Genomic DNA, 24,540 nt, shown 5'->3' with positions numbered 1-24,540 from the left:
TGTAGCCCACAGGTAAACGACGATCGATGAACGGCTCCTCGAAGCGCTCAGCCGTGGGGGGTCGTGTGACCGAGTGAAGTGGCTGAACCTGCTGAACAGGAGGAACAGTTGCCTCTGCGTGAAAACCGGCCTGGGGCGAGGGATGTTCCTCGTCGTTGTTCGGGCGTAAATGTGCCTTCACGATGCCATGGAGCTCCTCTGTGGGTGATGTCCGTGACACATACGGACGGTTGCCACAGAGCGCATGATCCTGCAGGCGCCGTGTGTTGCGGGGAATAGGCAGCAGGTTGTTGCATGACGCTGCACGCAAGTACCTCATGTCGCCGCAGTTCTTCACGCACGATCTGCCGTATAGTGGATGAAAGATCGGCGGACGGGCTCTCATCGACGCTGGCAACGGTTCTCACACTCGCCAGTCGTCCAAATTTTGGCGCAATGCGACGAGTCTTCAATGTCTCAAACGTACGGCAGTGGCGTACGACATCTGAGACAGAATCAACGTGTTCCCTGCCTATAAGGAAATTGTAGACATCTTCAGCAATTCCTTTAAGGAGATGTCCGACTCGGTGGTTCTCCGACATCTGTGAATTCACTATTTTGCACAGCTAGAGGATCTCTTCGATGTACGTAGTGCACGTTTCTCCAGGAGTCTGAGCTCTTTGAGCTAGGGTTCGCTCCGCGCGTTTCTGTTTGGCGTAGGAGTCTCCAAAACACTTCTTCATTTCTTCAACGAAGCGCTCCCACGTTGTCAGGGAGTCTTCGTGATTTTCAAACCGCATCAGCGCTGTTTCACTCAGAAACAGTACGACATACTCAAGCTGAGTGACAGAGTCCCAACGGTTGTAGCGGCTCACCCGCGCGTAGTGTGTCAGCCACTCGTCGACATCTTCGCCCGCTTTTCCCGCGAACGAGCGTGGTTCCATGGAGTGCTGCAACGGTCGAACTGGCGTTGACCTTTGAGCTGGTTCACATGGTGCTGGCATTTGTCCACTTCCGTCCTGAGACATGATGAACGTCGTTGGCGAGAGACCGGCAAGACGGCGGCTCCGGCGAAGTTCGATATGTTGCGGCTCCGTAGTACGTAGTGTCGTACCCAGCACGTCCGCCACTCTGATACGCCAACAAAAGGCGTTTATTAATAAGCCAAGTAGAGTGAGTCGCCACTAGAGCACTGCACGGGCCGATTTTTGTGGCCCGGGCCCGGCCCGGGCCCGTTTTTACATTGCGCGGCCCGCCCGAGCCCGATCAAAACTTTTATGGCGAGACCCGGGCCCGGCCCGGGCCCGGAAATAATCTACGTTACCCGCCCGGCCCGACCCGCCACCCCTTTACATTAAGCCCGAGCCCGGCCCGAGCCCGGCTTAAAACTGGCCCGAACCCGGCCCGAGACCGAAAAATACATGTTTTTCAGAGTTGAGAAGCCCGAGAATAACTCGCAGAAAACCCGAGCCCGGCCCGGGCCCGCGTCAAAAAACTCGAGCCCGGCCCGGGCCCGGGTCAAAAAGCACACGCCGTGCCCGAGCCCGGCCCGAGCCCGTGAAAAAACTGCTCTACCCGGCCCGGCCCGGCCCACGGGCCGGGCCGGGCCCAGACTTTCGGGTAAGCCCGAGCCCGTGCAGTGCTCTAGTCGCGACTGCCTGGATCAGCTGAGTGCCGATTGAGATTCCGCTAGCGAGCCGCACGTCAGCTGCTTTCTCCACCCCTCTTGGATGCCCCAAATCTTTTTGAGGTTTAAACCCAGAACGCACGTAAGAGTGTAACAATATATATATATATATATATATATATATATATGTCTCAAGATAAACAATTCGTGTCTTTTCTTTCTCAAATTCCTGTGATCCCCCATGTGACATGTTCATATCACTTGTCCTGCATAGCCTTTCGTGCATCTGGACGGCCGACAGGCATGACCACCACGTGTTCATTTTGATTTTTATACTAGGGCGCAAAGCCACAACGGATAATCCGCCAACAAGCGGGCGGTACGTAATGTGCCACCAAATTGCTGTTTGATTTGATCGCCATGTGTTGATCATGAGTAATAATGAAACGCTATGACACATAGCCAGAAGGGACGGTTGGCCTACATGTGGCCGCTACATACAAAATAAATAAAAATAAAATGAAGGTATCATATAAGCAAAATGATTAATATAAGATTTGTGGCATCTCCTCGCACGCGTTGGTTAGATCACAAGTGCGCCAGTTTCTATTACGGCAAAGGCGCAAGAAAGAAATAGGCAATTATAGCAGTTCAAAAACTGCTCCACGAAAGTTTAACTTCGCATAGTTTCGAACATGTGAGGTGGGTCAGCGTAAGGTTTTTGACGTGAAACCTCTTTATCATCGATGAAAGGAGGCCACTTGGTAAAGCCGGTGCAAAGAAAACAAGTTACAGCATTACCAATTAAATACTTATATTTGCAACTGTACCACACACCGACATCTTAATTTGATATTGTTGTGTAGAGGCGAGAAGCCATAATTCGACCTTGTATGTGGCGCGTGCGGAGATGGCGCAGCTGTGGCACAAATCCAGCTCACACCATCTGATCGTGTGAAAGTTCAGCGTAGCGCGCGGCGTTCAGAGAGGCCTAGCATTGCAGCACATTTGTCCATCCGACTAGGAATAGTCATGTTTGAGAGAGCTGACTGTATCGCAGTAGCCGATTTGATGCAGAAAGTTCGCGCTTGCTTGGCTGGGCCCGCCTACGTTGGACACGTGTGGTCGAGCAATGACGAGAATCTACTCGGACAGCAGTACAGAGGAGGACAACCCCTTTGACCTCTGTGGAACGGGTTCGTATTATTAGGGAGCGCAAGCTGCAAGTGCAGGATCCCCAACCATGTATGAGTGCGACGTGCTCTAGCGGCGCAGGCGAGTCTCCAACGCCACCAGTGTGGCGGACATTTATTTACTCCAGTGCCTAAACACCGTCTGGAAAACAAACGGGCCACCTAAGAATAGGGCGAAAGCATGACTGGAAAATTTGCCCGTGCGATGCCCATTATCCACGAAATAAGATAGGCATGTAAGATTTAAATGGAGTGAATTATTTCAATGTGTGTATTTGCTTACGTCATCTCTGTACCATAGTGCCCATACACCCTCGGCAGTACCTTCAAGACATCTTTTATTTCTTTCTTTATCTGCGATACTGCTGGCCGTAACGCCGTTACAGGGTTTGTTTCAAGGCATCACAAATACAATTTCAGTGTTACAACGATAGGTTGTCGAAAATAGAAACGGGCTGTTACAACAGTCAATTACATCAACCAAGTGTCAGTAATAGAAGACGGGTAAACTCATATTTTGAACGGTAATCAAAATAGAAGGTGGGTGTTACAACAATAAATTACGTCGACGAAGTGTAAGTGATAAAAAAAACAGATAGAATGCCAATTTGTAGAGTAGTCTACCACTTCGGCAATCAATTTTCTAGCCTCTGATTCATAAAGAACACTCGAATTCATAAAACAAACCATACATGGTGATATGGTAGCAGCTCATAAAAGAGAAGCTAAAAAAAAGAAGAAGCATGTGTATTATGTACAAGAATGAAAGCGAACATTCAGTTTTGTAATTATGTCATTATGCATATTTCGAAGGCTTTAACTGAAGTGCACTGCATAACTGATGATGGCAGTGCTTTCCAGTCTTTTAGGGTTCGGGGTAGGAATCAATTTGCATATGCGTCGGTATGTAGCTGTGGCAAAACGAACGTCCAGTCATGTTTTTTTTTTCCTAAGAGTTCGCTTTTGTCACGTACATGTCAAATACGCCCCTCTGGCTGCGTTTCTCGTACAGTCTATCCGATTTTTTAGATCAGTACGTTGATATGGCTTGCAGCGAAAGCTCGCTTTAATTTTCCAATTACGACGACGCCACTAAAATTAAAAGTACAAAATTTTTATTGCATTTTGCTAATTAGCGAATAGTTTACCCGCATCATCCTTCACCCTCTGGCTGCCAACACTGACACATGTCTTCATTGGAATCGCCCAGCAATTTCCAAAGCGCTATATTTAAATGTTACATAAATTTTTGTAGAAGCACCCGGTATGGAAAGACCCATAGGAGCTGTAGAACGCTTATATAATTCCTTACAGCCCTTCTCAAACAAAGAAATAATGACTCCGATTGTGTGGATGGCAACGGAAATTTAGTCTGCTTTAATTTTCTCGTCCTTTTATCGCGCAGCTCTTGGGCGCCCGTTTCTGGGTTGAGCGCCGGCGTCGCTCGGCGTAACCGCATGGAAGCGCTCGTACCACTGCTCCCGCGTTCGTCGTCGATTACTGGTGCGTACCACACCACTCGCACGTCTGCACTTCATGTACTGGTTAACTGTCCCTCACTCACGGTGGACCTCGACCACCTCGTTGCGGAATTCTCCGTCTTCACTCTACGTCAGGTGACGCATTGCGGCCCCAATACCTTTTACCCGAGCCAGGTTTAGTATCCCCGAGATCAATGGAGGGATCACCCGCAGGAGAAATACCAATTTCATTTCACGCGATTAACTCCTGTCAGCACACCTTGCTCGCACGCACGCGCATCACATATACAGAGACGGATCCTTCGCCAACCAAGCGGCCGGCGCCGTATTTGTGGCGTTTGATCCGACTGGCCGCCGTACTATGGTCTGCAAGTTCTGCCTGCTGAACGCCACTAGTGCGTATAGCGCTGAGGTGTGTGGTGTATCGGAGGCACTTGCATATGCGGCATCTGTACACGGCACAGCTCCTGTGCACGTGTATAGTAATCGCTTGTCGCTGTTAAAATCTCTCTCGCGGCTTTATTGGACTGATGAGCGCGTGTGTCTGATCAAGCGCGCTTTACATTTATTGTAAATTGGAGTCGCCAAGTATTCGTGCACCACGGGGGCGCGCGGTGGGCAACGAACTTGCCGACGGGGCCGCGTCGTCTGCGCGAACCACCGGAATGATTCCGCCTAGTGTCGCTTCATGTCGAACGATCCGCAGCCGCCTCCATGCCACCGCCAACAACCCGTGGAACAATTACTGGCAGCGGTGGGGAGGGGGGGGGGAGGGGGTGAGCTGGTACGTCCCTATATAACTGGGTGGGCCGTGTGCGCGCTGTTCCATCATTGTTTTTCCCGAACCACCATCTAGCGCGTCTCATGACGGAACATGGACACTGCCCTCATTATCTGTATACCTTCCACTTACGTTCCCCTAATCTGTGTGCGTGTGGGGAGGAATGCGACGGCGTGCTCCACTATCTCACCACGTCCTCGCGCATTGCGCACATTGCCTCCCAGTTACGGGCAGCGTGTCACATAAGCAATATCATGCCAGCCATGTTCACTATGTTCCTTCGAAGTAGGCGCTCAGGCACCTTACTCCTGCAGCTGGAGTACGCCATTACATCACTCGCACCTACTGTACCGAGCCTTTCATCTCTTCCTGACGCACATTACAACCTCGTCCTATTTTACCGCAAGATGATTGCCTAGCAACCACCTAGTGGAGCGGCGTGTGCTTCGCCCCTCTCCGTGCCGCGCACAGGTTATCTTGACATAGGACGTTAAGGAGAGGGAAAGTGAACGTGCGCTCGGCTCGGGAGCAAGAAGTAGAAAATGAGAGCGAGAGATAGAAAGCATTTGTAGCAGCACCAACGAGGCAACGCGCAGAGCTGCTGCCGATGACGTCCGCGTTGGCCCGTTTCCCCGTGTTCACGCCTAACGCGCGTGGTGAACGTGACTGCAGCAGCCGCCTCTGGCGGCGGCTCGGCAGGTTTCGCCCAGCCACGCCCCGGCAAGTGGGGGGGGGAGGGGGCGCATATTGGCCGTGACGACACCGGAGAGATAAATCTCGGAGCTGCCGACAGGGCGGCAGAGCTCTCGTTGACTCTGTGACGAGTACCTGTACCCTTGACATCGGACGATGAAAGAAGATCCGGACACCCGATGACGAAGTGCTCATCTTGAAGCGCGTCGTGCGGCCAAGCGAGAATCTGCCCGTCGGCGGCGAGCCGATTCGGAATACAGTGCCTAGTATCACTCCCTATCAAAACTTAGCCAAGCCGGAAGAAGCTAGGTGCACTACTCCAGCCTTGCACCACTAGTGCAATCTGCCCATGTTTTTAAGAGCAAAGCTGTTTAGGCCAGCCGTAATTTGTGGTTTGTATCAAGAAACTATCAAGAAATGAAATAATAAACTTTCTTGCCGAGGCGGGATTAGAGCCCGCGACTCACGGTCCCAAGGCGAGCATCGTAACCACTAGGCTATACAGCCACGCTTGCAGAACATGCATTTATGCCAACCATATGATTGCGTTCGAGCGTCGTTGTGTTTGTCCACAGCTGGCGCGTTCGCACGCTCGTGCTCTGCGAGGTGAAGAAAGGTTTTGCGCGCTTAGAGAGAGCATAAAGAAAATGAGTGCGAGAGAAAGAGGCATTCACGGAGCAGTTCTGCTGGAAAGCGTTGTCGGCATTGCAACGCGGTGAAACGCGGTGTCGATGTTGCAAGCTGCGCTATGCAACGCACAGTGAGGGTCATAAGTGCCAGACCCACAAAAAGAAATTGTTATCATCATGAGTAATAAGATGAAAAGTTCGCGCGCACTTCCGGAAAAGGCTGGGCTACGTCGCCCAGCTTCGCTGTTTACAAGCGGTTCACGGCCGAGTGCAAGGTTAAGCGTTCTTTAAATGCGAAGCATTTCTTGGCGAACATTTGCCGCTTTCACAGTACCTATCTATCAAGCCGCCAACGCCTTGGTGCTTTCATGGTCTTGTCGTTAACTTGGTATTTACCGAAATTGGCACAGTATGACAAGAGTGTATGACGAACATAAATGATAGGGTATGACATGAATGTCATGACATTTGTGTCATGTAGGTCATGAAACAGCTGGCAACGTGGTCGTTTCTCATGGTCGTTTCGTTAACTTGGTAGGTACCAAAAAGTCACAGGCCTGCGCGGCACCCGCAGCACAGTCACAGCGTAAGCTGGTGGAGCGGCTCAAGAGTAGCTCCAATTTCGGAACCACGCACACCAGGGTCTTCGCGACAAAGTATCTTCGCCTCGTTCTGACGGGAACGATCTGAACTGTCCGCCCGGCGTTGATGGCGAGCTGCGGCTTGTAATGCTCTCTGCACAGCAGTCTGCTGAACCCGATGATGCCTGGTTGTAGCGGCGCACATAATACAGTGCATAGAATATACTGTACACGTAGCTCTACGATTGGCTTCTTCAGCAGCGGTTCGTACCGTGCGAGGAGACGCCATAACGAGTATCGAAGAGGTATGCAGAATACATGGCGCACATCTCACATAGGAATCGCGTTGATTGCGCGCCTGGTATGAATCGCATCTCATCGTCTGCGCCTGCACACGCTGCGTTTGCAGGCACCTTAACTAGATGGCGCCACCACACTGACGGAGGCTGGGCATCGCGTTTTTTTACTGCGCGCCTCCTCTGAATGGCATCTCGTCGTCGGCGCCTGCGCAGGCTGCGTTTGCGGGCGCTTTAACTAGATGGCGCCACCATACTGGCGGAGGCTCGGATCGTCTGCACCTGCGTTTATAGGTCTTTTTCCGCTGCCCGATAGCAAGCGCTTGCGTGGCTCAGTGGTAGGGTATCTGCCTCCCACTCAGCGGACGCGGCTTCGATCCCGACGGGAACCGGGTACTTTTTATTGCGATAGCAATTATATGGACACTCAAAAGCAGATTTCTGCCGTCGGCGTCGCCTTCGCCGTTGCCGTCGCCGTGGCCGTGAGGTTCCGTATGACGTCAATGGAGATGAAATCGTCGCTGCGCGCCGCCGAACGCTGTATGTGCGAGTGAAAGAGCGCGAGGGACGCGCGCTTTCACGGGGAGTGAACGCACGGCGGAGAAAAAACGCGCGTTCTGCGCTGTGCTCCCTTAAGGGCTGCAGAAGTAGGCGTCTCTTTCCTCCTCTACAATCACCATATATGTAGAGTAAACGTACCTTCTTCCGACACGCGAAAGGCTGTGGGGGAGGGCGGGGGAGGGGCAGGGAAGGGAGGCGACGTTTAGCTGCGGCACGAAGTACCTATTTATATCAGAGGCTCCGGTAACAGTCACCAACGCCGCACGCATTTTGAGCGAACGCGGGCAAAACGCCGGCGGCGTCGACAACAGTTCTGCGTGTTGCCGGTGCTGCTGCATGTCCAAGTTTATACAGCTGATAAAGCTGCTATCATTACTCCGTATAGCTCTCTTCAAATTTGCTATCGCAATTGATGCTTCGCCTTTCAGGTGAAACTGCGACAATTTCGCATTTCCGGCGATAGCGGTTACGGCCCCCAACGGCGGCGGCGGCGGAGGCGGTGGCAGCAGCGGCGGACACCATCGCGAACCGAAACGGCTATTGGAATGAGCCCATAACAGCTTACGCTGTAAGAATTGGCATAGTATGACAACAGTGTATGACGATCATAAATGATAGGTCATCACCTGAATTTAATTACATGCGTGTCTTGTAAGTCATGAAACAGCCGCCTGAAATGACAATGACCCAGCGAAAAAAAAACATTAACACTCACAAACCACTGACATGGGTTAGCACGTGAGTACTGAGGGAAGGAAACACTAAATGATGATGGTAGAAGTCATAGTCATGAGCATGACTCTGCAAAAATGACAATCACTGAGCGAAAAAAGATTCCCACTGTTGCGAATGTCGATGGACCGAGCGGCCACGAAGGGTTCCAAGTATGGTGCCGTGCCAGGTGCCAAGAGGAGGAGTTATCCAGGGAGATTAGAAAATTGTTTTATATACACTGTACATGGTATATTACAAGATGGGCTCCATGATATTGAAGCCGTCTACGTGCTAGCATCTTTGCATGTGGTAGCGTTTACATCTCCGAGCGTTCTCCATGGTCGAGCGTGCTCTACATCGTCAAGCGTGCTCTACATGGTCAAGCCTCAAGCGTCTATGGTCAAGCGTCTCTCACAACCTCAGGTCCCCTGTTTTATCCCTTCCGTTTCCCTCTTTCACTCGACGAGGGAATACACTGTAGTTCTTTTAGCCAATCAGCATCTTGGATCAGGTGGCCATATCCCGCACGTGATGTGTCGTCGTTTCTCGCCGGGCTCCGCCTCCAGTCTTGCTAGGTCGTCCCCGAACACAGGCAGCGGTTGACACCTTGGGAACCGAACGTTGATGTCGTTCCCCCGGGATTGCCAGACACTGGCCCTTTCAAGATTCGCCTCTCCATAGCGGTCAGTTCGCAGAACCAGGTAGGGCGGTGGCTGTCTCGAAAGGGCGCCAGTTTGGCGCGTCGCAACCGGCGCCGGACCTCGTCGTGGTTCGGGCGGCGCTGGTAATTCACGGAACCGCACCAAAGGGCGACGCTGCCGTTTAGCGACGCATGAGGTAGCCTGGAGACCAACTGCTAATCCCTCAGTCCCAGGTGACGATTCTCGGCCGCGAGAAAGGGCGCCAGGTTGGCGCGTCTGAGTCGGCGCAGGCCTCCTTTGTCCCGAGGGACAGCCAGACACAACGGCACCCCCGCCGCCAGATGATGCATCGGGAGGTCGAGTTGTTCCATGCAGCTCGGCCGGTTTGATGCCTGCTTCGCTCAAAGCCATGGGGCCGCTGCTTCTAGGAATAATGATCTTCCCGCCAAAGGCCTCTTCATAGGTGGGCTCAGACTGGGCTGCAGAAATGACAAGCTCCAAGCTCCAAGGAGCGACCTTTGTCAGCCACACACAATGCTGCAAGCGCCACTGAAAGCCACTCTCATCGCCAGACTTTACCAATTACAAAAATCCGACTGCCCCCTATCTAAAGAAAACCCTGAAACACAAGGTGCGCGTTGATCCGGACAAGTACCTAAAAACTTCCGATGATGTGTCTTCGCAAATAGACACCGACTGGGTTAATGTAATGAAGCTAAGTAATTATGAATTAGAGCTTCCACAGATCAGGAACGCGAAGGGAGAACTGACCTTCAGTAATTCATAGTTCGTAACACTTAGCACAACAAAGCTACATAATCATTACATAATGCCGTAAAATCTAAATCGGCAAATAGGAAAACCATCTATCCCGTGCCCAAAGTGGCTCACAAGGCCTAACTTATTCTGCATTTTCCCCTGCGCACTTCGAAATTGTGCTGCTTTAATGCTATAAGCTCCATCTGAGCAGGTGGCCGTATTCATGTGAGATGCCCTTTTGCAATATTTTGATGAGAAAATAACTCTATCGCTAATGGCGATCGGCACAACCTGTTCCTAACGCGCGGTCCTCTCCACGTGCGTGCGGGAACAATCACCCGACGTTTTCCAAAGTCAACCGAAGTATACTGCCTAACCAAATTTATAAAGCTCAAGGTCGTTCAAAAGAAATGCCCTCCAAGAAATTAAAATTAATAAACGCAACTTCGAAAAACGTGCCGTGAAAAAAAATAAGGACTGCCGTTAACAAAACACGACTTTCTACGCACTCGAGCAAAAGTGCAGGTCATCAACTTGCGCAACCTGCGCGTGACCTTCTAAACTATTGCAACCCTGACACTAAGTCTATAGCTGACACCAAGTGTACAGCTGTCGTCGCGTAAACCCACCCCTTTAATCTGTGGGTCAAACCCGAGCCGAAAAGGCTAACAACTCAACAAAACACTGCGGTATTCTTTACGCCTGTAAAACATTCAACACGCATCTCCCACAAAATGAATACAAAAGAAGAAGAAAATGTTACCCGTCTTCCTTGTTTACTTATTCTCGAGCCCCAATCGCACCCCTTTCTTTCAAACGAACTCGAGGGGGTCGCGCATTCCGGGGATTTCGCAAGGTGCTGTCGCGAAGAAGGCACAAGCCACTAATTTGCCTGACACACCTTGTAGCTGTGACTTTAGGACAGCCGCTTTCAAGTGCTGGGAGGGGGATGCACTGACAGACCCGTGCGCGCACTGTCCCATTATCTGCTACGCAGACCCTTTTCTTTTCCCCCGCGAGTGATTGGCCATTGTAACAGCCTACAGGACGCTTGCCTTTGTCCCTCTGCTTACAATGCCCTTTACGCGGCGCGGTCAGGCGACGGTCACCACGCCTGAATCTTCGCCGTTTCGGGACATGCGTCACGCCGATCCCCGATTTTAGCAAACGCTTAAGCTTAACAGTTACCCTCCTTCGCTTTTTAACGCTCTCTGCCTGGACCTTAGCGAATTTGCCCCTATCGCCTTCGCGCTTCGCACGTTTGATTCCAAGCGGCTCGACCGCGTCCGCCTTTCGCATCCTGCGTTTACGCCTTTTATGTTTGGCATGCTTCGTTGGTCCTGCGGCATCGGCACACGCACTTGAAATTTCCTTGCCCTCGCGGGTTTCACAGTGCGTCTGCCTTTGTAATAGAACATGACCAGATTTGACCATTGAGCAAGCTACTTCGTCATGAAGTCTACCTTCCGCTGGCCAAGCTCTATCACTGCCGTCGACAGCATGCCGAACTCCTTGCTGGCCTTCGAAGTCGGCCTCTGTTTCCAGAACAGCCTCGCCAAATGGCGAAACAGCTGTTTCTTCGCGCTTGTCACTGTGTCCGTTAACTACGGGCTCAACAACCCTCTCAGCGCTCTCTAAACTAGCACTATCAAGACTAGCTTTGTTACTGTCGTCTTGGCCTTCGCAGTCGGCCACAAATTCTGGGGCGGGAAAACCACCGCTCACTTCGGTGACCGAATTCACCTCGCTTCCGGCTACTAACACGTTTAACTCGTCACTGCTTGCAGCTGCCTCTGGAATCGTACGTTTGTCCTCTGACCGCTGCTCAATAGGGTGCCCTCCTATCAGTTTCTGAGTTTCCTCACGTGTTTTTGCCCTGAAAGCTCCTTTACTGGAGAAAAAACTCTCCCTGCTCCTCCTTAGAGAAAAACTCTTCTTGTTCCTCTTTGGAGAAAACACTCGCCTTTCGTTAGGCATCTGGTCTGACCTATTTGACAATAAATAGGGGACCTTGTCTGGCAGGCTGGCCGAAATTGCTGCTGCCGTACACACTTGGCCCAAAGGGCCTTCGTTTTCTGGTGCGGGCGGTCCACCGCTCTCTTCGCTTTGTGTGTGTGCCACTTGCATCACACCTTTTTCAAAGCTTTCTACACTAGTCATCTCAGTGCTAGCAGTACCTTCTACAGGATGGGCTTTTTCTTCCTCATTTGGGCCTTCGAAGTTGGCCTGCCATGCTACACCAAAGCGCCTGAACAAAGCCCTCTTAGCCCTGTCATAGTCGCGCGCTTTCTCCTCGGATAAGCAATACAAGAAACACGCAGCGACACTAAACGGGAGCAGTGCTCCTAATCGCTCGGCCCACGAGTCCCTAATGACACCCTCTTTCTCACACACTCGTTCAAAACCGGCGAGGAAATTAACAATACCCTCGTCTGTCTCGAAAGTGTGGAGCTGGCGTCGCGCTGTCCGCCATCTGAGCATCTGATTTTCCCGTTCAAGCTCTTTCATCCTAAGAGCGTGCCGTTGCGCTGCCTCCTGCTCGCGCCTCTCGCGAATTTCGGCATCGTGCCTGCGCCTTTCTGCTTCTTCACGCTCGCGCCTCTCGCGCTTCTCTACAGCTTCAAGCTCGCGCCTCCTGCACTCCTCTGCCTTTTTCTTTCTTTCTTCAATTGTCTCCCAAGCCTCATCAGCTTCTTCGACCATCACCTCTTCTACCTTCATGACGTCGAGAACCGCTTCTTTCGTTTTTGCGGAGTCGACCGAAATGCCTAACTCCTCGCAAATTAGAAGGAGGTCCTGCACTCTGAATTTCTCCATAGCGATCTCGTTTGCCTTCAAAATTCACCCTTCCTAAAATTCGCTATTTAAAGAAGGTGAATTTCCCAAAATGGTGCCCGCCAGAAAACACAAAGTTACTCTCCTAGCAACTACCTACTTGTACTAGAGAGTTCTGGCGACATGAAGCGCAAACTCAGGCACTAAGCCCGTCCTTATCGCTACCATCAGGAGATCGCAGAATTTCTCTCTTCGTTCCTTCCTTATGAAACAATTTTCCTGGCCTCTCCGGCCTTCTCCCAACTCACTTCCTCATTCTGTAAAAGCTCCAATTGTTGACTTTTGCCTACCGCAGGGACAACCAAAATGCCCATCGGCTCACAACTTTTGAGGTGTTCCTGGATTTCAAACTTATCCGTATTTACAGTGCACCCTGTGTTTCTTCCCCTTAGTAATTTAGCCCACGAGACACTATATTCTTGGTCTGCGAGACAAAATTACAAACAACACCAAAACACCATTACCGACTTAGTCACCTGCGCTAATGAGTCTGGCGAAAAGAGAAGCAAACACGTAGCACTCACCACACCGATGTAGCCAACGCCGGCCGATCCCATAAGCTGCCAGCCACTGTTGCGTATGTCGATGGTCCGAGCGGCCACGAAGGGTTCCAAGTATGGTGCCGTGCCAGGTGCCAAGAGGAGGAGTTATCCAGGGAGATTAGAAAATTGTTTTATATACACCGTACATGGTATATTACAAGATGGGCTCCATGATATTGGAGCCGTCTACGAGCTAACATCTTTGCATGTGGTAGCGTTTACATCTCCGAGCGTTCTCCATGGTCGAGCGTGCTCTACATCGTCAAGCGTGCTCTACATGGTCAAGCCTCAAGCGTCTATGGTCAAGCGTCTCTCACAACACTCAGGTCCCCTGTTTTATCCCTTCCGTTTCCCTCTTTCACACGACGAGGGAATACACTGTAGTTCTTTTAGCCAATCAGCATCTTGGATCAGGTGGCCATATCCCGCACGTGATGTGTCGTCGTTTCCCGCCGGGCTCCGCCTCCAGTCTTGCTAGGTCGTCCCCGAACACAGGCAGCGGTTGACACCTTGGGAACCGAACGTTGATGTCGTTCCCCCGGGATTGCCAGACACTGGCCCTTTCAAGATTCGCCTCTCCATAGCGGTCAGTTCGCGGAACCAGGTAGGGCGGTGGCTGTCTCGAAAGGGCGCCAGTTTGGCGCGTCGCAACCGGCGCCGGACCTCGTCGTGGTTCGGGCGGCGCTGGTAATTCACGGAACCGCACCAAAGGGCGACGCTGCCGTTTAGCGACGCATGAGGTAGTCTGGAGACCAACGGCTAATCCCTCAGTCTCAGGTGACGATTCTCGGCCGCGAGAAAGGGCGCCAGGTTGGCGCGTCTGAGTCGGCGCAGGCCTCCTTTGTCCCGAGGGACCGCCAGACACAACACCACTCAAAAACCACCGAAATGGGTTCTGACGTGGGTAGTAAGTGAAGTAAACACTTAAGGATGATGGTGGAAGTGATAGTCATAACCATGACTCAGCCGAAATGACAATGGCTCAGCGAGGAAAGATTAACACTCAAAAACCACTGAAATTGGTTCAGACGTAAACACTAAAGGATGGTGGTAGAAGTCATAGTCATGAGCATGGCTCATCAAAACTGACAATGACTTAGCGAAAAAGATTAACATTCAAAAACCATTGAAATGGGTTCAGGCGTGGGTACTAAGTGAAGGAAACACTAAGGCATGATGGTAGAAGTCATAGCCATGAGCATGACTTAGCAAAAATCAAAATGACTCAGGAAAAATGATTAACACTCAAAAACCACTAAAACTGGTTCGTATGTGGGTAGTAAGTGATGGAAACACGAAGGGATGATGGTAGAAGTCATAGTCATGAGCATGACTAAGGCTTTCGCCTTAAGGTCTCTTAGGCCTAGCTAAATGGACTCCTCAGGACTCACGACAGGAATGTCATGAGATGCGTGTCATGCAGTTCGTGAAACAGCCGCCTAAGTCTTGGTGCTCTTATGGTCGTTTCGTTAACTTGGTAGGATCCCCGCACACTGCTTAGAATAACGTCACTTTACTTCCCCTTCCCCGCTCAGCCCAGCGTAGGGTAGCAAGCCGGATCTTCCCATCTTGTTAACCTCCCTGCCTTTCAACTTTCTTGTGTCTCTCTCTCTCTCTATCGATTCCCACAGGGCGTGGGATCTCCCGGCCTTTTATTTACCGCGGCGAGCCCGCTACTTCCAGGTCAGGAACGGCATGCGTGCTATTAGCGTGACATAGCATTCTTGACAGGACCGTAGCGAGCGCAGAGTTTTCAAGAAACGAAACGCAGGCAAGCCAGATGACGATTGTTAAGACGAAAGCCTTATATGGCTCATGGGTCGAAATTTTGACTGCCCGGAAAATTGAATAGCAGCAAAATTCATTGGCACAAAAATTGGGGGTCGAGCCCTCCACTTTTGGTGGAAGTTGAACCCATGACCTTTGGTGTTACTTAAGGTGACGTTAATTAGGTGCCACCAGGCCACATGGTGCCACCACGTGTTGCTGCCAACAAAGGTCGTAGGTTCGAGTGCTTTATTGAACTCCACCTTAATTTAAATAGAGTTAATAAGGCACTCGAACCCCCGACCTTGTGTGGTAATTAAGACGCAGACAATTAAGGCACCGTCAATTAAGACAGAGGTAATTAAGGGAATCGAACTAACGACCTGTGGTGTTAAGTGAGGTAAAGTTACTTAAGATCAGATAGAATTCTCTGAACTGTCGAAAGTGATCAACAAGAAGAAAGTAAGGGATATTCGAAATTATAACTTGGAAAAGATTGAGGAAGCCGTAAAATATGGACGCAGCATTAAATCAGTAAGAAGAAAGCTTGGCATAGGACAAGGCAAGATGTATGCACTGAAAGATAAGCATGGTAATATCATCAGCAATTTCGATGACATAGTAAAATCAGCGGAAGCATTCTATACTGACCTGTACAGTGCCCAAAACAGCCAAGCTACTTTCATTCGAAATAGTGATGAACCGGATACAGAGGCTCCTTCTATAACTAGCAATGAAGTTAGAAGGGCCTTGAAAGACATGACCAGGGGAAAAGCTGCTGGAGCAGATGGAATAGCAGTAGATTTAATCAAAGACGGAGGGGATATCATGCTTGAAAAGCTTGCGGCCCTTTATACGCAATGCCTCACAAGTTCAAGTGTACCAGAGAGCTGGAAGAACGCCAAAATTATACTTATCCATAAGAAGGGAGACGTTAAAGAATTTACGAATTACAGACCCATTAGCTTGCTTTCAGTATTGTATAAAATATTCACTAAGATAATTTCCAATAGAATCAGGGCAACACTTGACTTCAGCCAACCAAGAGAACAGGCTGGCTTCAGGAAGGGATATTCTACGATGGATCATATCCATGTCATCAATCAGGTAATCGAGAAATCTGGGGAGTACAATCAACCTCCGTATATGGCTTTCATCGATTATGAAAAGGCATTTGATTCAGTAGAGATACCAGCAGTCATAGAGGCATTGCGTAATCAAGGAGTACAGGAGGCATACGTGAATAACTTTGCAAATATCTACAAGGATTGCACAGCTACCTTGGTTCTCCACAAGAAAAGTAGAAAGTTACCTATCAAGAAAGGGGTCAGGCAAGGAGACACAATCTCTCCAATACTATTCACTGCATGCTTAGAAGAAGTATTCAAGCTGTTAGACTGGGAAGGCTTAGGAGTGAGGATCGACGGCGAATATCTCAGCAACCTTCGGTTTGCAGATGACATTGTCCTATTCAGCAACAATGGAGACGAATTACAATAAATTATTGAGGACCTTAACCGAGAAAGTGTAAGAATTGGGTTGAAGATGAATATGCAGAAGACAAAGATAATATTCAATAGCGTGGGAAGGGAACAAGAATTCAGGATCGCCAGTCAGCCTCTAGAGTCTGTAAAGGAGTACGTTTATCTAGGTCCATTACTCACAGGGGACCCTGATCACGAGAAAGAAATTTACAGAAGAATAAAATTGGGTTGGAGTGCATACGGCAGGCATTGCCAAATCCTGACTGGGAGCTTACCACTTCGTTGAAAAGAAAAGTATACAATCATTGCATTCTACCGGTGCTAACATATGGGGCCGAAACATGGAGGTTAACAAAGAAGCTCCAGAACAAGTTAGGGACCGCACAAAGAGTGATGGAACGGAAAACCTTAGGCCTAACGTTAAGAGACAGGAAGAGAGCGGTGTGGATCAGAGAACAAATGGGGATAGCCGATATTCTAGTTGACATTAAGCGGAAGAAATGGAGCTGGGCAGGCCATGTATGCGTAGGATGGATAACCGGTGGACCATTAGGATTACAGAATGGATACTAAGAGAAGGGAAGCGCAGTCGAGGACGGCAGAAAACCAGGTGGGATGATGAAGTTAGGAAATTTGCAGGCACAAGTTCAAATACGGTAGCGCAAGACAGGGGTACTTGAGATCAGAGGGAGAGGCCTTCGTCCTACAGTGGACATAAATATAGGCTGGTGATGATGATGATAAAAGGCACGAAAGCTGTTTTTTAACGTAACAGAAAGACGTGCGCATGCTTCTAGTTATGTTAAGAAATAAAATGTGATAATAAAAGCGATGACTTGCGAAATGAGCGACACAGTGCTTTAGCGAGTAAAAATAGGAAATGTCATTTTTGAAGAGCATCACTGAAAAAGCCAAAACCAAATCACGAGTTTCTGCCATCTAGAGGGAGACTGCGGAACTATGTAATACGCGGCGTTATAGAAAAGGACGGAGGGCGGCATCGAACCGCTGCCAGAAGGACGCGGTGACACAGGTGCGAGCGATTAAGCCACTCGGCCACGGCGCCCGACATTTCCGCGGTGATACGCTCTGGGTTTTAAAGATACCACGTGAATTTACACGAGTGTTTCGAAAATTGCGTTTGAGAACAGTTTTACTCATGGTGTAGAAAGTCGAGATAGGCATTAATCGAAAGCTGAGGCTCCGGCCTACATACGCTGTAGCGGCTATTACGACAGCTACCGTAGTTTTGTCACAGCAGCCGTTTTTTTGTCACAAAATCTAGTACAAGTTTTCGTCGTTTCCAAAGGCTGCCATTGTTGAATCTTTACCCGCTCTGGGAACAAAATTTTAACTTTCCACAGCATAATCACCGTATTTTTCTAGTGTGAATTGTCTTCTAAAACATGTCTGTCACCTACCTTTTCTAATAACGGATCTGTACTTTTAATTATTCGTGTAGAATCCGCTCGTCTCTTTGAAAACGCGCTAGTTGGCACATGTCCAGAAAAGCTGTATATGGACATGTTGATTCTGCGGTGTCTCAGGTGTTTCCAAAAAATATTTTGTTATATAAGTAGCCTGTAAATTTTGAAATCTTCACTCCAACTCAACACTTTCCTTTAGTAAATATTCCTCAGGTCGCCAGCTCTAGGTCAGCGTTTCCTACGCATCGTCAGCGCTTCTAGATGCATTGTTCACTTTCAACCCGAGGAGTACAAAGTTGAACAATGCCTCGAAAAACCAAAGAATGCCAGTGCCTCGGCAACAATGGCTGTCTCAAAGCCAAGCACCTATTTCATAAGCTTGATCCTGCAGAGCCTGTTGTCCGAGAAATCTCTGAGATAGTTCTCGCGAACAGACCACACCGGAAAATAGCAATAAAGTAAGAAACAATTTCTTGACTCGCCATTTCTAGATCCTGCGGCCAAGAGCATATGTTCCTTACAGAATTGCTTTTAAAGGCACGAAGAGACACAGCTCTCAATTTATATTTTCGCGATGGACTTGTTCTGCACCAACAGGTGACTAAGGAGCGATTCCAAACCTCTGTCACTTCACGCCAGATCACTTGCCGTCAACCTTCGCTATTATACAGCAGTTGTGATGTATCTTCTACAGGTTGCCGTAATTGCCAGTGTGGTTATCACACTTAAAGCTGCTACTCTTCAAGACCTCCGGGACGTAAGATTTTTATTGAATATTTTGCTCCTCACAAATGCAATGCCTCACAATTTCACGAAGTGATTTGAAACTGCCTTCACCGGACATTCAAAAAGTATTCTTTTTATTCTTACACGCTTTTATTCTTTATTTGTAGGTATAGCCTAGAAGTGACAAAATGAGCCCAGTATCATTGCATCGAGGTTCCATATATGTGTATGCTCAAATGTGTACTTGTCCTTAAGAAGTTTTTTGATGTAGAGCACTGCCTTTTGGTATTGGTTGTTGTGCGGATGCAGCTTGCGTTATCAATGAAACTAACCAAAAATGGGTTCATTAATACACTGCAGTTCTACCAATTTCAGCGCTTCGAACTGGGCATTATATTTGAGCCCTTTCCAAATTTATAAAGATATTCAGTTCACTTTTAACCACTGTCCCTTACTGGGGCCATTTCTGAACTTTTGTGGGCCTTTTGCAGAGATTGTAGAAAGCTTCCTGTAGGCAGGATTTAGGTTGTGGCTTCTTCCATAGAATGTGCAATTAAACGCAAACACTCATTATCCATGACTCCTGAAATCTAGCAGCATCCGCCACTTGCCACGCATGCTGCCAAATATTGGAGGTCATGTAGACAGAAAACAAGCTCTCTTGTGAAGCCTAAGAATTGAAAATGTTTAAGCCTGATCTTGGCAACAGCCATGAAGGGTCAGAATATTTTGATGTCGAAGTGTCAAAACCTAAATCTAGTGCAAGTTCCATTTTGACTGAAGGGGTCCAACATTGCGCGACAAATGAACCAGAAATAAGTTGTAGCTTGCAGACCCGCGGGCAGATTTGAGGTTCATACCCAAAGCTGCGCCATTCCCAGGCGGAGTATTCTTATGAAATGGTAGAAAAACCTTGAAAAAATAAGTTGTCATCATACTCGTAATGTCCTCGCGAAGATGGTTTCGATTAATGGAGCCACATGGTAAGAAAGATGCAGGCAGGGAGCGTCAATGAAGGTTTTCTTAATGTGGTATTACTTTTTTTATTTTACACTGAAAGAGATTTCCCTTTACACTTGGAATTCCCACGTAATATTTACACCAGTTTTCAAACAATATTTTGGAAATACTGAGGGACCTGTGTAACGCTCCAATAAATATTGGATAAAAATAGCACCTGTTAAAATTTACTCTTGTCTCATTTAAAGACAGTAGGAAGACACACTGAGCCTCTGTGCGCCGAGTCACGTTGAAGAAATCGTGTCATCTCAACATGCGAGGGAGCTTTCACATTAAGTTGTCAAATCTGTTGGGGGAATGCTTCCCACCCACAGTGATCTGGGTGGTTGTTAAAACTCTCCTGCATAAATTTACGCATGGTTGCAACAAGTACTGTGGGGAATCCACAAGGATTCACCGCCGTCCGTCAATTGCGTATGTGCCAGTAGTTGTGTGTCGCTCCATATAGTGCACGTATTTGACGCCAACTTAGGTAACTACGTACGTCAGATAATTCGGTCGCGTATGATGGAATCAACAAATTTCGCATAAGACAGGCTATGCCAGCTTCTGCAATACAGCGGTAATTAAAAATCGCTAAGAAAGACCTTCGTCCTGCAGTGAAGATAAGTAGGTTGATCTTGATGATGCATTCATGTTTCGGAAACGCAGTGAAGGTAGCGCTAGCACAAAGCATTCAATCTCCCCCTCTCTCTACTGCCGCCGCTTTTGATCACGCCAGAGTTGTGAGAGCGAGTTCTCACTTGATGAGAACTCTGCACGCAAGTGATACCAGCTGGTTAATTTGTTTAGGAAGCGCATGTTTACTGTATTTCATCAGTCCGACAAAACTGCTGACCTTACGTCGTTTATTTACATAATTCTACGCTAGTGCTACTATTTCTTCACCCTCGGGCGACAGCTATCTTCGTAAATCCGAAATCACAGCTTAGCGGTAAGACTACGCAGGGAATAAAAATTCCGCGTGAATCGACAACCGATAAAGACTAGATGAAATAATTATAATCAATCATTCAACCAAGCAATCAAACGACCTTTATTTAAATATATATCCATACTGTGCTTGACGAAAACAAAATACATAAAATCAGGCTTGACATCTGCGCCTTTGGTAACGTCAGAAAGGAGCAGTAACTCCTTCAAAACAACTCCTTTAAACGCACTGCTTCTTTCAGTAAGGCTGAAAGTGAATCACGTAATACGTGTAAATACAAATAAGATGGTAAGACAAGAATGCAATGACGAACAACCCATCGAAGTAGGTACTGTAAAATGTATTTCAACAGATATATGGCCATATGTACTTGTTTATCTTTCTAGGGTGAGCACGTTTCACCGCCTAACAAATGTTATCGGGCCGCGCAAAACGCGCCGAGTTTTCCTAAATAAGTTTTGCGACAGTGTTCATGACCATCACTATCACGTGACAATATCATTGATACATAAAATATACCATTGGTAAAGAGACACACGAATTAGGAGAAAACATTTCTTACGAAGTTTTATTATGCTCACAGACTCAGCCAGTCCAAGCAATATAAGTTTGACGAAATTTGAAGTAGGAAAAAAAAAAGCTGCATGACATTTGCACGCATGACAATCGGACAATGTCTAATCAAGCCAATGCAGTCTTGTCTGCAGCATACAAATAATCAATGTGTTTGCCACGCATCTCAATTTCAAACAAACAACGAAAAAGGATGGAGCGGTAACTCTGGAATCGGATTAAAGTACTTATAATAAGAACAGTGTGCCATGGGAAAAAATGATTAGTGTAAATACCATACGTTTGATTTTTACTTTGCTCACTGCGAATACAATGCATACCATTAAGCAGTCGGGGGGCCAATGGAACCTAAAGTGATGCGTTGTAAGCTCACAGAACGCCGCTAACGTTCGCGCAAGAATCTCTCTGTACTGATGAAAACACTTTGAATTATTTTTCACGTGACGACCAAGGTTCTCAGAGTACATGGTGTGCGCTCAAAGTTTAGAAGCTCTGTTCAATCCGCAAAACCATCAGTCGTAGCAGTTATGCGATATATTCTTACAAATGAAGGTGAAGAACGTGATGAGTGCTCTGCTACTGTATCGACATTTTCTGTCGCCCACAACGAACGCCAGTGCCAAGAACATCCGTGTAAATGTGACGTCGCCAATCGGAGATCCACCCCCCCTCCCCCCCTACGCACACTTCTGCACAATAAAGAAACGAAGGAGATGATCGCAAGAAAATTTATTTTTCAGCGATAAACTTCATGACTTTCTGTTCCATAAGTTTTCATTTCCGGCTTTTGGTCAGTAGGGGAAAACGGTGAACATGTGTTGGATATTCCTCGCACTTTACGTTTATTTTTTTTTTTTCTGTATGCCATCCTCTGCATCACGAATAAGGAGACTAAATGCAAGCAGTAGATCTGTGTCTCCTACATAGCTGTGCTTACGACGGAGTTATGTAGTGCCTATAGGCAGGTAGAGAAGTTGGAGTAGCACTAACACGCCTCAGCAATGCTTGCCAAGCGTACATCATCCATGAACCTTTGCATAAGAACTTGTACTTACTTTACTAGCGCACTAAACAAGTTGTTTTATTTTTTTTTCGCGGGATTACTGCTGTCGCTACCAAGAAAACGCACTGCTTCTTTCTATGACGTCGTTTTTCCCGAAGAACACAAGTTTGTTCTGCTTTGGTATTTTTTTAGATATAGCGAATTTACCTCAATTTATCATCAACTTGTGTATCTTTTAGAGCCAGAGTTTAAGTCGCTCGACACAAACCGAAAGTTGTGAGGCTCAATGCAACTACACGGACAATGACATGGATATGGCAGCCATACAGTTCGGCTGGCTGCCATGGCTAAGTTCAAACTTCAAGGGCTGAAGAGCCGGCGGCTACTTGTTTATACGCAGTGTCTCTCCCTGTGTTTTCGGAAATTGCCTTGTGGTCCTCGTATTAACCTAATTGCGACTTTTGCCAATTGCTCAATTTGGCGCATCTATTCTGCTCATCTCCCGTCTTTTGAGAATCTCTTCTGCGTCTGTGGCTGGTAATACAACATGCGTTTCATTTTTCTTTAGGCATTAAATACAAATAATCAGAAACTATGGACCCGTTATCGTTCTTTCGAAACCAGCACTAAGAGGTCAAAACATACGTGCATATATGCTGAAGTACGAAGAGCAGGACAGGATCAATACCTGTATTTGAAGCATTACGAAGTAGCAGGTACTTGGTGAGTATTCCAAACTAACATATACAACGTGCATACGCTTCACGACATACTGTTTTCTTTTTTAAAGAGTGTGAGTGTTTTTTTAGAGAGAAACTGGCAGCTTAATTAATATGCCTGGTCATAACGCCCAAATATACTGCGTATTTCAGATAAATTAGCAACATATTAGAATACGCTCTTATTTATTAGGAGTTGGCGGAAAATAGATCAGCGACCACACCCTGTGCTAGTCTATAAAGCGTCCGTGGTGAATGAGCTCTGCCGAAGCCCAAAAGGTGGAAGAAGGTGCGCACGCTGGATGAACATTGAAAAGTATATGTGTGTTACCGTGCTTTCCTGTACTGGGAACTGACTTTCGTATGAGAGAAATCCTACAATGATATTATAGCACTTAATATTTCTTATGCAATCAAGAATTCCCAATATAACGTATGGTGTGTCCGTGCACACTGATTTTAACTATGGACTACAAGCCCATGATGCACGTGCATAATATCCATTTTTTATTCTAGCACTCTAAATTTTGAGGGGAAATTAGGGAAATTGGTAAAATAAACATTGAAGTCATTATAAAGAAAATAAGGGAGGATGGGAAATATGGGTAGATTCGTATTTCTTTCTGAAGTAAAAGTATGATAACTGGGCAATACTCTAAAAAATTAAAATATTTTTCATAGTAAGTGCCAATGCAGAGGACCTTCTTCAGTTTCTCGCTAAATGATTAACCAAGATGCTGGAAAGCTCAAGCTTTTTTGAAGCACGGTCGTCGATTGTCGAAATCTGGTGTACGGGTAAAGCGCATAGGCTAGATATACATGACTCAGTCTACATTTCAGTGTAATCGCCGGCGCTAGGGTACTTTGGAGAATGTACAGTAAACCGGTTTTCGCTTAACGCATCTAATCTTATGAGACAGTTCTTTTTCTTCTGTAGAACTGCTAACAACATTGCACAAAGATTCTTCACAGGAAGGTGCCTCTCCAACCGAGCGATAAATTTGTAATTTCGTTATTCGGTGAAAAAATGCCACCTAAAGAAGTTAAACACTCTAGGCGTGTCAATATAAACAAAAGCCACGTGGTACTTAATATTCATTTACAATAGAATGCAGGCTCCATGAAAACAGTATTGAGCAAGTATTGAGCACCCATCGCCAGTGGCTAGCAATCGGTATAAATACCAGAGGTGTGTTCAAGGAACAATAACGATTGCAAACAGAGGGTTTCGGACATCCAACCTACCTTTTAAAAATGCCAGTATGTGCAAAATAAGATATGAGCGCCTTTAATGCAGGAGTCGGGTGTGCTTTTATTGGTAAAATTGGTAAGTGTAGGGATGGTCTTACCAGGCTTTCGCTACTGTAATGCTTGTAGAGAAATTCAAATTTGAACTTTTTCATCGGTACGAAATAAAACCTTGGGTTATTAGCTTTCCTCAAAGCAAAGATAGAGTAAAAAGCGGCAAATTCGTTAACTATACACTTTACAGGTTTCTCAAAATTACGAATTTTCGGGTACTATAGGGATGCCACACAATGCATTTGTGTACTAGCTTTGCATAACAAGATACGA

At 47.5% G+C, this 24,540-nt stretch overlaps 1 long non-coding RNA gene across 2 annotated transcripts in view; it reads left to right on the top strand.

Moving 5' to 3' along the window:
• Nucleotides 1–24,540, top strand: part of LOC125946948 (uncharacterized) — a 44,867-nt gene that overhangs the window by 8,960 nt on the left and 11,367 nt on the right. For both annotated transcript variants that reach the window (XR_007468014.1, XR_007468015.1), the window contains exon 2: nucleotides 22,815–22,969. This is a non-coding gene — a long non-coding RNA (uncharacterized LOC125946948). The remainder of the gene's footprint in view (nucleotides 1–22,814; nucleotides 22,970–24,540) is intronic.

This window comes from Dermacentor silvarum, chromosome 7, assembly GCF_013339745.2.
Source record: "Dermacentor silvarum isolate Dsil-2018 chromosome 7, BIME_Dsil_1.4, whole genome shotgun sequence".
Lineage (NCBI taxonomy): Eukaryota > Metazoa > Arthropoda > Arachnida > Ixodida > Ixodidae > Dermacentor > Dermacentor silvarum.
This window is presented reverse-complemented; position numbering and strand designations above follow the sequence as displayed.